The following is an 8,632-nucleotide window of genomic DNA, read 5'->3' as shown; positions in this document are numbered from 1 at the left end:
GCTAATTCCCTTAGAGCTGCCAGATTACTTTCCAGAAAGACTGTGCCAGTTTCCACTCCTGCCAACTAAGCCCCGGTGTTCCAGCTTCCCCCCCCCCCCCCCCACTCAAATTTTTACATTGTTGTCACTGGAGTAGATATTAAGGGGCACCTACTGTTGTTTTAATGGATTTTTTTTTTTACATTTATTTATTTTTGAGAGACAGAGAGAGACATAGCACGAGTAGGGGAGGGGCTCAGGGTGGGGGAGACGCAGAATCGGAAGCAGGCACCAGGCTCTGAGCTGTCAGCACAGGGCCCGACGAGGGGCTCAAACCCACCAACTGCGCAAGATCATGACCTGAGCCGAAGTCGGACGCCCAACTGACTGAAGCCACCCAGGAGCCCCAACTACTGTTGTTTTCATGTTGATGTTTGTCTTTATGGGTGAGGTCGAGAATCTCTTGAACTTTAGCCATTCAGGTGTCTTCCTTTCTGTGCCTATTTCTACCCTCTCCCCATTCTCCTATTCTTTCAAGGATTAATAGGAATTCCTTTCTCAGCTAAACATTAATCCCATTGATTTTAAACTTTGAACAGTCTCTCGATATGGTACACACCTGTTAACAACCGTCGACTGTGTCCGTGTTGGATAGAAATCTGTGGCCAGACCCAATACTCTCCTACCTCATAGCCTGTGCTTATACGGTCTTGTTGCAAAAAATCTCTTTCCACTTACGGGAATATTTTCTCCTACCAGCTCTAAGGAGCCGGCTTTCTTAGCACCGTCTGCTAAACAGTTTATCTACTCCCCACCTCTATCAGACGTCTTCCTTGTACACATCTCTATTCCTGGACATTCCTTTCTGTTCTATGCTTTGTTTCTCTGCTGCTGTGCTGGTGTATACTCTCCTCTCCTTGCTCTTTGTGTGTGTGTGTGTGTATATGTGTGTGTGTGTGTGTGTGTGTGTGTGTGCGCATGCACACACACACACACGTAAAATTGACCCACTATTTGTGAAACTGAATTATTCGATGCAGACTTTAGATTCCGTTTGTCGAGTTTCCCCCAAACCTCTGCTGGAGCTTTTGGGGGAACATATGGAATGTGTAGATTCATTTAAGGGAGAACCGACAGATTTATATTATCAGATAATTCCATTCATTCATTATTCATGTCTTCTTCTATGCCTTTTATAGAATTTGAATGATTTATCCATAAAATTTTATGCCTTCCTTTTTATTTCTGTTCCTAGAAACTCGAGAGATTCCTGATGTTACGAATGGCATCTCATGTTCTATTACAGTCCCTTGTTGCTTATTGACAGTGTGAATTGAATTTGTATCTGGCAGCCTTACCGAACTCTTATTAGTTTAGGAGTCTATTACGCGGTGGGTTTTCACTGCATATCTGACTCTTATTAGATGGTACCCTGAAACCAGATGAATGTATGCTCTTCACACATTTCATCACCCAGTCTCCTCAAAGCTTTTCCATGCTGGCTGACCTTGTAACAGAAAGGTTAGCGATCGCTTTTTATTTTTATTTAAAATTAAAAATTTTTTTTTAACATTTATTTATTTTTGAGAGACAGAGAGAGACAGAGCGTGAGTAGGGGAGGGGCAGAGAGAGAGAGGGAGACCCAGAATCCGAAGCAGGCTCCAGGCTCCGAGCTGTCAGCACAGAGCCCGACACGGGGCTCGAACCCACGAACCGTGAGATCATGACCTGAGCCGAGGTTGGATGCTCAACTGACTGAGCCACCCAGGTGCCCCTTGGCTATCACTGTTTAGCATCTACTACACTAGGTACTACCCTAAGAACTTTCCATGTGTTGTCCTACTTTATCTTCCCAACAACCCGATTTGATTATATTTTTATCCATACTTTATAGATGAAGAAATGGAGGTTAGACAGTAAGTTGCCTTGGCTCACACAGCCAGTAGCAGACTGAGCAAGACCAGCCTCTGACTCTAAGTTTGGGCCTTAGACTAGTTTATGATGAGCAAGGTAAAGCCTGTATTATTCACCAATACGCCCTTTTAATGAAAAATGGGTTCAGTTTTTATCATTTTATCTGTGCTATGACTGTGTTTATTTAACTCCAATTTAATGTGTGATCTCTAACATAATAATAATACCTGCATTTATATTAACTATATGATAAAAAATAAAAAAGGTCTCTAATGGCAAATGCATAATTGGGGGTTGCTATTTTGCATGTCTTGTCTTTTTACTTACTTTTCTGATCGTTCTTTGATTGTGTTTTCTAAAGCTATCAGCTGGTGACATTTTGGAAATAAAAAAAAAAAGAAAAAAGAAAAAGAAATCCAGACTGGTTCTTTACCATGGATTGTTTCAGAAGCACTGATCCTCAGTCCTATGTCTTGCTGGCTTAAGTACCTGAAGATGTCAATAGGATAGAACCAAAGTTAGGAGCCACTGTGTATTTCGGTGCCCTGTTGTCTCGATTGTTTCAAACAGATGATTTGTATTTCTGAAAAGCTCCAATTGAACGAGAGCCATCTTGAGAAAGCCCCTTTCTCCCAAGGAATGCCTGAGAACGATTCTTTACGCTGTCTCTACCCAGCCCTCTCTGTCGCTTCAGACTCGGCGTCTCCAGTGGATCTCAGAGGCAAGAATTTACTGCAGGGAAATACCAAGCAATGTCTGAACTTTCAGCTGGGGAAAAGTCTTTTATTGGAGCAGGTAATGTCTCATCTTGAGATGCCACGCTTCCACATTTGGAAAAAGAAAATTCTCAGCTTGAGCGTAACAGTGAATTGTGCAGTTGTTAACAACGTTCGTGAAACTGTTTATTTTAGGGGTGCCTGGGTGGCTCAGTCCAGCCTTATTTAGCTCATGGAAAAATAATAGGGAAAAAAATCCAAATATTTAACAATAGGAGAATTTTTAGTAAAGCCAGCTCTGTGGGTATAGTGAAATACTGCATTATCTTTAGAAAGAAGGCAGACTATATCAGCAGATAACAGTGGTTCTACCAGAGTATGTGTAAATGACAACAGAGCAAATGGGATATATGTTTGAACCACAACTGAATAAAAATACATTCACGTGTTTGGAGCAAGAATTGGAATTACGCCAGATGGAACTTACTGTGTTTTTCTTATCCGTAAGGTTATGATTTAAAAAAGATCGAAAAGTATGTTTTTATGTGTGCTTTTAAGAAAATCACAGAAACGTATAGCTAGTTTATGCAAATTTAGGAACTTCCTTAAAATAACTGTCTTAAAATAATGGTAATAGGGAGTACGTAAAAATGTTTAAAAGGGGCTGTTTGAAAGAGCCACCTGGATCAGGGGCCTGCACCCTATGGCCCAGGCCAAGTCCAGCCTGCTGCCTGTTTTTGTAAATACAGATTTATCGCCTTCCGGCCACATCCATTTGTTGAGGCCCTACGACTCTTCCGGCTACAAGGGCAAAGCTGAGTGTTTGCAACAGAGACCGGTTGGCCTGAAACTGTAACATATTTACCACGTGGCCTTCACAGGAACAGCAGCGACTCCTAACCTAGAGAATCACTTGAGGAGACATGAATTAGAACCTATTGGTGGCGTTTGTGGGATTTCCACTTAAATAACAGATATAGGGGCGCCTGGGGGGCGGGGCTCAGTTGGTTAAGCGTCCCACTGACTGCGGCTCAGGTCATGATTTCGGGTAGGTTCTATAGCCCCAGGCCGAGCTCCGGGCTGACAGCTCAGGGCCTGGAGCCTGCTTCGGATTCTGTATCTCCCTCTCTTTCTCTGCCTCTCCCCCGCTAATGCGCTCTCTCTCTCTCTCAAAAATGAAGGTGAAAAAATTTTTAAATAACAGATATAAAGGAAAGGCACAAAACTGCTCCAAATCGCTTAGTTCTAGGTGTGCAAAGAAATGCATTTGATTGATTACAGGCCCGAGAGACTTTGGGAAACAAGCGGGACACTACTTTCAGAGCTGAGACATTTTTAGAGCTGGGTTTTTCCTTCTAAGCAAAGCAGTCAACCGTAAGCGTGGCAAAGCTAGGCAAGACCCGCGTGCGGGTAAAAGCGGATGAACAGAACCTTCAGGACGGTCTGGATCACCTGGGCCCGGCAAGGCTCCCGGAGGACATGTGTCTGCAAGGCTCTCCCGGAGGAAGCCATCGGCCCAGGGACGCCCAGCGTTGCTATGGCAACATCAAAGGAGGAAAGAAAAACTTGGCCTACGGATTTCCTGTAGGTGTCAGAACAAGAACGAGTCCTAGGAGACACGAATAAGCAGTAAGCAGGGGGACCTGCAAATTCTACCTCTGTGTTTTCTGCTGTGTCATCTGAGCCCTCCCACCCCACCTCCCTCACCCCTGCACAGCCGCGGGGTTTGGCGTCGGGCCGCGGGGCCGCGGTTTGTTCCAAAATGGATTTATACCATTTATCCTGGGACAGGCCATCAGAAGCCTCACACCTGACCGTCCCTTTGTCCTGGGGTCTTAGAAACTGTGTCAGGTTCCTTCCAGGGCAACAGTTAACTCTGTTTTGAGGTCACCTCCGCGGATACAATGTTACTCTCTTGTGAGAGAAAGGAAGTCGATCCGTTTAGGAGTTGGGGGAGAAGACTGGGTGGCTTTGAGCTTCTGCCGACTTGGGACAAAAGGCACTTTCTGGGCTCTTCGTTCTCACTGATCACCCCTGCACGGGCTTACGGGTAGACCTGTATTGGTAACACACCAGAATATTCTAGAAGACTCTCTATACACCATATACTTAACTATGCACCGGGGACTTGCTACATAGGAGACCACCGGGCACCTACACATGCAGGCACGCGTGCGCACACACACACACACACACACACTGTGGCTGATAGCGGCCCCTGAAAACACAGCACTGACTGACAAGAGAGGAAGAGAAGTGCCTAATAGTTGTGTTCCCACAGCATGGGCGGGGTCTGGCAGGGCAGAGTCTCTGGCCGGACTGTGTGGGGCAAGGGGGCTCGTGCATGTCCCTCAGATGGCACTACCCACGTCCGCTCACCTCTCTTCCTCCCCGTCCTCTTGTGCCCACCTTTCCTAGGTGCTGAAAGGACTCGACTCACAAGCCAGAGGAGACGGCGCTCCGAGGCCTGCTGCCCGCACCCGTCTTCAGGCTCCAGAACATTCAGAGTAACAAAGGCAAAGTGAGGAAGCCCAGCCTGCCTGCTGGTGGGGGGGCCGTGGCTCTGCTTCCCTTTTTCTCTTTTCTTTCACACCCCCTCTGAAGAGCGGCAGAGGCTGGGAGAGCCACTGGCCACACCAGATCGAGGAGGTCACCAGGGAGGGCCCATCCCTGGAGCAGATCAAGCTCAAGAGAGGAGCCTGGGTGAGGGGGACAGGAGGCGACAGCCAGACGGTGAGAGCCGCTGGGCCGATGAAGGCGGGGCTGGTCCGGGGGCCAAACTCTGAAGTCAAGCTTATTCGGGGCCCTCACCTTTCTTAAGCGCCCCAGTGTTCCCAAGATGGCTTCCACTGGCCTGCCCTCTGGATCCAGACCTTTCTCTCTCATTCTCTGCCTTCAAAAGATACCTGTTCTGAGGTAAACTTCACCTGTTTTTTCCCTTTCTCCTTCTCAGCTTCTGCCTCTTTCTCTGAAAAAAAAAAAAAAAAATCTGTGCTGAGGCTTTAGCGAGTGATAACGAATTAATTAGTAAACTTTCTCAAATAAAATATTTACATTTTTGAAAGGAGCCAAAGCAAAGGTAGAACTTCAAAGGAAGCTGCTAAAATCGCCTTCCGGCCACCTGTGTGTCCCCCAGGTAAGTCCTGGCCCTGTGCCCCTCTTGTTTGTAAGTGTCCTCGTGTCTTCCCCTCAGGATCTTTTAAGGGACCACAATAATTTGAGCTGCAGAAACTATAAATTGTCTTTGTATACGTTTATGTGATATTTGCTAATGCAAATAGCATATGGGAGCGGAATTGTAAACTTATAAGTAACCTTAAGCTTATCTTTTTAGTAACTCTAAGCTGATATTAACACGTATGTTATAAAATATGTAAACATATTATAAATATTATGAAATATTATAAAGATATTATCTATCTCTCTATCTAATAGTATGGATCCCCGATTCACATTCTCTGAAGTATACAGTTAGGAGTTCATTGGGAACAGGAGGAAAGAAACACACAAAGGGAAAGAAGTCGCGGATGGTCGCGTGTTACTAAAAAAGTCTCCCGGACCCGAGTTTGAGGGCATGAGTTGGTCATTTGCTCTTACTTAATGTGGATGGGTTGCTCGACAAAGCCCTTAAAGACTGTTTCCTTTCTCCTAGTCACCATTATTCCCTTGACATCAGCCACCATAATTGCGGGGGGTTTTTCCCGTCAAGACGTGAACCCAGTAATTGAGAACACGCTGGCCGAAGCTTGTTTCTCTCCTACAACAGTGGGAAGCACTTTCACATGGGTTAAAATTAACTAAAAATATCGCTCCTTTGCCACATCCCCACCCTCAGGCCCGTGGAAGGAGAGTCTGTAAGCTCTTTTTAGATTTCCCCGGAGGTTGGGAGTGGGCCAGTCACTTCAAGGGGGAGAAGAAGTTCGCCAATAATTGATGGTGCTTGCTTTATGATAATTATCGTAACATTTCATAAATAACATCATATAAGTGTCGTATCAAACAATGTCAAATGATGAGGTCGAGTAATAAATATAATACATTTGTATGAACATAAGAGTCATTGAACCGTAGGAGGCTGAGTTTTACGATCGTCATTCTGCCCTTCCTGCCCTGCCTCCACATAGAACGGACCCATCACCATGACATCAAGTCAGTGGGGACCCCCACTCTATGCCTGGCGCCCTGAAGCTCCCATGTTGATGACCCCCAGAGAAGGTCTGAAGGTCTGAAGGTCTTTTCTTCGCAAAGGAATTTGCCACCTGTTTGTGGCGGTCCCTGAATTCTGTCGGGCGGCTTCTTCATCAAAAACACTCGTGGTTCCTCATTAGCCTGGGTTGCCTCTCTAAAGATATTCCTGATTAAAATCACACTTGCGCCATGCACTGTGTAAGGATACAAAAATAGAAGACGACATTTTGGAAGTGCGTACTGGGGACGGTTGCACAACGTCGTGAATGGAATTAATGCCGCTGCGTGATAAATTTTAAAATGGCTAAACTGGAAACGTTTGTTACATGGATTCTACTGCAATAATACAAAAGTTTTACCAAAAAAAAAAACAAAAAACAAAAAAACACAACCCCAAACAACCACACTGAGTAAGATAGTCCTGGTCCTCGGGTTCCTCATGGTCTAGTTGGGAGGACCAAAACGTGCAAACAAAGGTGTGATTGATATAAAAAGGGATGCAAAGGAGGAGGCTGTGAATGAAATGTAACCTTTTATTTGCTTTTGTGCGTTCTGTGTTTTAGTGGCGGTGTTAGGGGAGCCCGCTAGACCCGAGGCTTCCGTGATGAGCAATGCTACTCCAGAAGCCAAAGGCGTAGGCTCCCCTCAAATGTTGGATTCCGCAACAACGCGGGTCCTAATGTTGGACCCACGGGAGAAACTGCCTAGTGGAGTCCCAAGTCCAGTTGTTGTCTCCACTGTCATTCACTCCTCCTACCCAGGGCCCGGAAAGGATGAGACTGGAGAGGCACGTAGGGTGTGAAATCGAAGGAGCCACTTATGCTCATTGTCAAGTGCCAACAGGGGAAGCAGCAACCTCCGTAACATGTCCACATGTCCACAGACCCATGGATCTTGTACATCTTTGCATCTCCTAAGACCAATATCAAGTGGAGCACAGAGACAGCACACGGCAAATGGTAGCATGCTTTGGCAAGCATTTCAAAAATAAATGAAGTTATTTATTCCACCACGTCCCCTAGGGACGAGCTCTTCACCTGTGTCTCTTCGGTTCCCATCTCTGTCTCGTCTAGCTGAAGGTTGTTCAAGGCTTATGCTCCTCGAACATCTCCCAGCAGGTGTTTCCTCTGCGCCTCTGGAACCCTTCTCCTCCTGACCCTTTTTTTCCAGTGTCGTTTTTGGTTTTGGCTGTTGTTGTTCCTCCCTGTGATTGATTTTGAACAGTTGCTTTGTCTTCAAGTCTTGTAGGTTTTCCCTCGGGTCTCAGCCACGGTTAATCCCATTTGGTTCAGTTTCCGCTTTGGCTATGGCAATGGCGCTTTGCATCTCTAGAAATTTCATTTGGTTCTTTTTATATCTCCTATTCATCTCCTCACTATGTGTGGATTCTCTTTACATCCTGGAACATATGGAGCGTACTTTCAGAAGATGTTTCAACGCTCTCGTTCACTAATTTCATCATGTGCGTCGCTTCTGGACCTCTGGCACCACGTCTGTGACATTTCTACCTACTCCCCAACTGTGCATCGCTTGCCTTACTCCTTCCCATCCCTCCTAAAATTCCACTCCTTCCCACTGCTTTTGCCCGCATCCTTTCCCTTCTCCCCATGTGTTCCCTTGACCCCTTCCTCCCGCTCCTCAGCTTTTCAATGGCCATTTTTCCTTTGGCATGGAGATATTTCATGCCTTCCTTGTCTTAAGACCAACACCAAACAAACCTTCCTTGACCGCCAGGCCACCACCCTGTAGTTAGCCTTCCCTTCATAGACACGCGTCTCCAGAGAACGGCCGTCCCCATCACCGAGATGATTAGCAGTCGTGCACCTTGCCAAGTG

The 8,632-nt window shown here is 46.0% G+C and overlaps 1 long non-coding RNA gene across 2 annotated transcripts; it reads left to right on the top strand.

Annotated features, from left to right (window-relative positions):
- Nucleotides 1-376: 376 nt before the first annotated feature.
- Nucleotides 377-7,806, top strand: LOC147572715 (uncharacterized). 2 transcript variants are annotated; one of them, XR_015245813.1, is made up of 3 exons: nt 377-5,342; nt 5,431-5,745; nt 6,734-7,806. It is a non-coding gene; the product is annotated as an uncharacterized LOC147572715 (long non-coding RNA). The 2 variants fall into 2 exon arrangements; XR_015245812.1 differs by having other exon boundaries at nt 377-5,745.
- Nucleotides 7,807-8,632: the final 826 nt, after the last annotated feature.

This window comes from Puma concolor, chromosome E4 (genome assembly GCF_028749965.1).
Source record: "Puma concolor isolate L17-30 chromosome E4, mPumCon1.1.hap2, whole genome shotgun sequence".
Lineage (NCBI taxonomy): Eukaryota > Metazoa > Chordata > Mammalia > Carnivora > Felidae > Puma > Puma concolor.
Note: the sequence above shows the minus strand (reverse complement) of the source record. Positions and strands in the feature narration are given on the sequence as shown.